The 6,000-nt window shown below is 42.2% G+C and overlaps 1 long non-coding RNA gene across 6 annotated transcripts in view; it reads left to right on the top strand.

The window, feature by feature from the left end:
• Positions 1-639: 639 nt before the first annotated feature.
• The window catches only part of LOC127484913 (uncharacterized), a 226,740-nt gene continuing 221,379 nt past the window's right edge, over positions 640-6,000 (top strand). For 2 of the 6 annotated variants that reach the window (XR_007912138.3, XR_016228345.1), the window contains exon 1: positions 653-868. This is a non-coding gene — a long non-coding RNA (uncharacterized LOC127484913). Of the gene's footprint in view, positions 869-4,183; positions 4,326-6,000 lie in introns of all 6 variants that reach the window. The other 4 variants (XR_016228344.1, XR_016228347.1, XR_016228346.1 and 1 more) reach the window with 4 other exon arrangements.

The raw sequence follows: 6,000 nt of genomic DNA, 5'->3' as shown, positions 1-6,000 counted from the left end.
TAAGTTGGTTAGCGTTGCTGAGACAGTTCTTATTTTAGATATGTCTGTGCTGCATACATGAGACACACTTCAAATAGTAAGATGCGGATAGAAGAGTAGTAGGGTAGACAAAAGCATGGCAACATTCACCCGGAGGAAGTTAGCACAGTGATATTAATCTGAGGACAGTCATTTTTCAGGGCACGTGCTGTCTAGAAGCTACGGAACTTACTCAGATACAAACCCAACACCAAATATAACATAATCCCCCATTTTCACAATCAAAGTGGTTCAGATTAATGAGCAAGAATTCTTTTTGGGTAAAAAGAGCAGTGGTTTTTTTTTTTTTTTCAGCATCACTGGAAAGAAGTAGTCTGGAAACATAGCTGATGGGAATTTTCGAGCACTTTTGGAAGCAGAAAAAAATTATTGACTTGAACCACACAGCTGGTTTCAGTAGGGCTCATGTGTATCACCAGCAATAAGTAGCAAGTATTATGCTAAAGTTTGCCATTTTGCAAACTCTGCATGGAATGATTCACCTTGTGAGTTTAATTCTTTCAATGAACCACGTATGCTATCCTTATGCAGTAAAGAAAGCAAACAGCCTGTGCTCAAATCCGGGACCGCCACTTACCTAGTTGGGAACATCAGGTGCTAGTTGCTGAATTTACCTCTGTTGTTCTCAGTTTCTGCCAGGGGCTCAGCTGAGCCGGAGGGAGCTGAGCGGTCAGGTGTCAGAGCAGCTGATTAAGACAAGCCAAAATGAAAGCCCTCAACAGAGGCTCAGGCAGACTACCACAGCAGGCGTGGGGGCGATCTCACTGCTGCCTAGGGAGCCCCAAACAAAAGGCTCCTGCAGTTTTCCGGACCCAGTGGGCACCGGGAGGTAGGTGGAGAGATAGTGGAAAAACACCAAGTCAGAGGGCACGAGAAGGTCTCCAGGGCTCCCCCCTCCTCCCGAGAGAAAGAGGCCTCCGAAAGAGAGTGCTTGGGCTGGAAATAAGTGCCGGTGGGTGTAAGAGCAGGGCTGCTGGGGAGGCCTTCAATCCCTGCCTGCCTCTGCCTTCAGAGACTGCAGTGTGTTGGCCACGTGCTGTCTGGGTATGGGGCGGGGGAGGCAGCTTTACGTCCCCCTCTGTGGCCCACTCTGGGTAAGTTTTTCTAATTGCCTGTGGTTGGGCCTGAAAAGCCCCACATAGGTGGGATTTGGGCTAGGGCCAGCGGCTCCTCAGTTTCTTCAACTGTAAATGAGGAACATGGATGCGGTAACACATAAAATATTTAGGAAAATTCCTGGCACATAATAACCCCCCATTTGTTGCATTCACGTGATGGAATATTCTGCAATTCTTAACATAATGTTCACACACATGTAATTCACAGATATAATATTTTCCTCATCGATTGGCACAAATGCAAACATTCTTTGCCAATCCCTCTGCCTCCCAAGACCTAGGAAGGGGGGCACTCATGCTTCACAGGTGGGAGTGCATGTGGCTGTGTCCCTTAAAGCAAGTCATTGGCAAATCTTCCCAGGATTGCAAACATATAAACGCTTTCACAAAGAAATCCTGCTTCTGGGACATTCTCTTAAAATATATTTGCAAATAAGTATGTGTGTGTACGTACATATATACAAAGTTGGTTACCCTGCCACTGTTTGTAATGGCAAAAAATGAAAAGAGCTGCATGAAACTGGTTAAACAAATTGCAAATATTCATTGATTAGCATTGTAAAAACGGGTGCTCTGTACCCACTGATGGGGAGAGATCGCAGCACACTTAGACCAGTGAAGCAGGCCACAGAACACTGTATGGTCAATTACCTTTTTCATGAGAAAGTGAAAAAAAATTATGAGTATACTTCTTATGCACTTACATTTGCTTATATTTGGAGGTATACCTAAGAAACTTGCAGGCTACATAATGACCCCCAAGGATTTATCCACTTTCTAATTTCCAGAACCTGTGAGTTTTATGTTCGATGGCAAAATATGTGATTAAATTGAGGAGAGTCTCCTGACCGAAGGGCGTGGCCTCTAAGTGCTACCACAGGTATCCTCATAAGGGAGGCAGAGAGAGATCACAGACACAGAGAAGGGAAGCCTTGTGACCACGAGGCAGAGAATGGACAGAGGCCTCTGCTGCAGCCTTTGGAGCCCACGTGGCCTTGCTGGCCTCTTCATCTCAGTGCCAGGATACTGAGTTCTGACTTCTGGTCTCCAGAAATCTGAGAGAATGAATTTCTGCTGTCGGAAGCTACCCATTTGTGGTAATTGTTATAGCAGCCATGGGAAACTAACCAGAAGAGTTAGGGGCGATTGAAACCCAGAGATGGGAGCAGGACTTCTCACTGATGATCTTTTTATAGTGTTTACACTTTTGGACGAGATGAATACTTTACATCTAAAAAGGTTAAGCTGTTTTTAAAAAGTAATCATTCAATTTCAGAATTCCCCCTTCTTCCCAGCCCAGGCTTGGTCCCAATTCTCACTCTGTTGCACCTGGCTGACTCTTAAAGCAGACTGGAGGCAAAGGGCAATCCCTCTTGATTGGCCCTGGCGCAACCCAGCTCCAGGTGCTCTCTCCGGGAGGCTTTGTCTGAACTTCCCGGACATGGACATCCTTGTGGAGGCCTTGGCGTTGTTGCGGTCCGTGAGCCGGGTCAGTGATGCCCTCATGACTCCCCTTTAACGACTCCCGTCAGGCATCACAGCCTTGCGCAAGGCCTTTGAAAGACTGCCTTTCCCAGCATCCACCGGGCCACAGAGAAAGCTGCCACCCCCGCCCCCGCCCCGCCGTGCCTGCGGGTCTTCAAAGTTGGCGCCCACTGTTTCCTCCTCTCCCAGCTGTCCCATCCGTCCACAGGCAATCTAGCACTAGTTCTGGTGCTCCTTGAAGGTCTGGGCTAGCCTCAGAACCCTCTTTGCGCTACTCCGGGGCACTGGGCAAGCCTGCGCTTCCGTACAGCTCGCCAAGCGCCAGCTGCAGGGTGAGCTGTCCTTCTGCGCTCCGGGTCGGCCTCAGCTCCGGGGCTGGACAGGACTTCTGCAGCAGTGAGAAAAGCCCATTGGAAACTGCAGCAAACTAGAAGGAAGCAGAGTCACGATCAGTTTAAATAAGCGGCTTACATGTCATAAATTCTACAAAATGTTTTGGGCTGTGTCATGGCATGTGTCGTATTTGCCAGCTGTATGACTGAGAGTTAATGTGTTAGTTGGAGGGCAGCATTTGCTGAACAGATATCTGAAAATATAATTAAAACATGAAATTAGACTCTTCTTTTCCTGGCTTAACTGGCTTTTAGCAAGCTTACACTCTCAGCAGGGGTCTTCACTTTTCATATAATTTTTCTCTCTCTTTTTGTAATTGAAGCACATAACCTATTACTGAACTGTGATACAATCATAGTGTATTTCAACTAAATTTATATGGCAGTTTCTTAACTAAAAATAATGTTAGCCAGTATAGGCATTATGGAATTTTGAGAATCAAAACTGTTTATGATAAAATTATCTTAATTTTCTCTATCTGCTTTTATCTCTGTAATGAGAAAATTGTAATGCATCAAACTCATTATAACACATCTAGTAATGTAATGAAGAGAATATTTTTAATGATTTAAAATTTTTTTAAATTAATTTTTAACAGATTCAATATGGTTTATAGATACAATTCTAAGAATATAATGGTATTTCCTCCCTTTCTCCCTCCCTCCCCCTCCCTCTCACTCTGCTTCTTTCTCCCTTTCTTTTTTTTTTATCTTTTTAGATTACATATTTAAGTTTACATTTTAGCAAAAATGCTTACTACTTCACCAAATAAGCTTAACAAGTAAAAAGCAAGAAACCCTAGTTCAGTGTGAATATAGGCAATGACTAAAAACAATAATTGAATGGAAAAATTACCATTTCACCCATATACAGTAAATTTTAAAGATCATTAGTACTATAGTAGTATAGCATTCTTAACCATTCATTTGACAAAGGTATTAAGCAAAGTTTCACAAAACTATATTTGCAGCAGTCCTGATACACACAGGCATTTCTTTTCTCTCTCTCTCTCTCTCTCTCTTAATTTGAACTCCCACCTATAAGGGAGAACATGTGGTATTTGTGTTGATTTGTCTGACTTTTTTCACTCAATGTGATGTCCTCTGATCGCATCCATTTTGTGGCAAATGTTTTTTTTTTTTTTTGAGGAATAATACTGCATTGTGTATATACACCACATTTTCTTCATCCATTCATCTACTCATCTGACAATGGACACCTTGGCTGATTCCAAATTTTGGAGATTGTGAACAGTGCTGCTATAAACATGGTGATGCAGGTATCTCTTTGGTACGATGTGTTCATGTCTTTTGGGTATATACCCAGCAGTGGGATTGCTGGATCGTGGGGAAACTCTATTTCTAGTTTTTTGAGAAGTCTCCGTGGTGTTTTCCACAGCAGCTGCACTAACCTACATTCCTACCAACAGTGTATAAGTGTTCCCCTTTGCCGTCTCCTCGGCAGCATTTATTACTCTCTGTTTTAGATTTTAGCTGTTCTGACAGGGGTCAGATGATATCTCATTGTGGTTTTTGATTTACATTTCCCTGGTAGGTTAGTGATGTTGAGCTGTTTTTCATATATTTGTTGGCCATTTGTAGTTCTTTTAAGAACTGTCTAGTGAGGCCCTTTGCCCATTTCTTAACTGGATTGTTTTTTTTTCTTGTTGAGTTTTTTAAGTTGCTGATATATTCGGGATATTAATCCTTTGTCAGATGGTAGCTTGCATATATTTTTCCCATTCTGTTGGATGTCTCTTCACTCTATTGATCATTTCCTTTGCTGTGCAAAGGCTTCTATGATACAGTCTAATTTGTTTGGTTTTGCTTTTGTTGTCTGTGCTTTGAGGGTCTTGTCCAAGAAGTTGTCCCCTATGCCAGTGTCTTAAAGTGTTTCTCCTACGTTTTATTCCAGCAACTTCGGAGATCCAGGTGTTAAATTTAGGTCTTTGATCCATCTTGAGTTGCTTTTTGTGTATGGTGAGAGTTATCTAATTTCATTCATTTAGAAATACATATATCCAGTTTTGCCAGCACCATTTGTTGAAGATATTATCCTTACTCCACTATATAGTCTGAGCACTTTGGACAAAAATCAGTTGGCTTTATGTATGTGGATTAATTTCTGGGTTCTGTATTCTGTTCCACTGATCTATGTCTCAGTTTTTAAGCCAGTACCATGCTGTTTTAATTACTATAGTTTTGCTGTATGCTTTGAAGTCAGGTATTGTGATGCCTCCAGCTTGATTTTTGTTTGTTTCTTTTTTATAAATATTTAAAAAAATTATTTGAAAGGCAGAGTTACAGAGAGGGAGGGAGAGACAGGGGCAGGGAAGGGGGTGGTGGGAATCTTCCATCTGCTGGTTTACTCCTCAAAAAGAAGCCAGGAGCTTCTTCCAGTTCTCCCACGTGGGTACAGGGGCCTAAGCATTTAGGCTGTGTTCTGATTTTGCAAGCACAAATTATCATGGAATGGGATCAGAAGTGGAGCAGTTGGTCTCGAACTGGTTCCCATATGAGATGCCAGCGTCTCAGGTGGCGGCTAAACCCACTGTGCCACAATGCTGGCTCCTCCAGGTTGATTTTTCTTGCTCAGGATTGCTTTGGCTATTGTGAGTGAAGAGAATATTTTAGGCCCTCTGAATATAAACCTAAAGTCTTTGGTCAATATTGGTTTTGGAAAATGTTCATATTCTCATCTTTTTGGACTCAATGTCTTTGTGTTAAAGTTTTTCAAAGGGAATTATATAGCTAAGAAGGAAAGAATGTATACAAAAAAGCATTTAAAAATACTTTAAAATTTGAAACCATGTTGGATTCGCTTCCAAAGAATTACAAACATATAATACAGAGAATTTCTGTATATAATCCTCTGACTTGTTTTACACAAGGAAGTGACATGATCTGATGTGTGTTTGGAAAGAGTACCCTGGCTGCTCTTTGAAGAGTGTGTTGGAGTGAAGCAA

This window comes from Oryctolagus cuniculus, chromosome X, assembly GCF_051225735.1.
Source record: "Oryctolagus cuniculus isolate XC-2025 breed Fujian yellow rabbit chromosome X, ASM5122573v1, whole genome shotgun sequence".
Taxonomy (NCBI): Eukaryota; Metazoa; Chordata; class Mammalia; order Lagomorpha; family Leporidae; genus Oryctolagus; species Oryctolagus cuniculus.
Note: the sequence above shows the minus strand (reverse complement) of the source record. Positions and strands in the feature narration are given on the sequence as shown.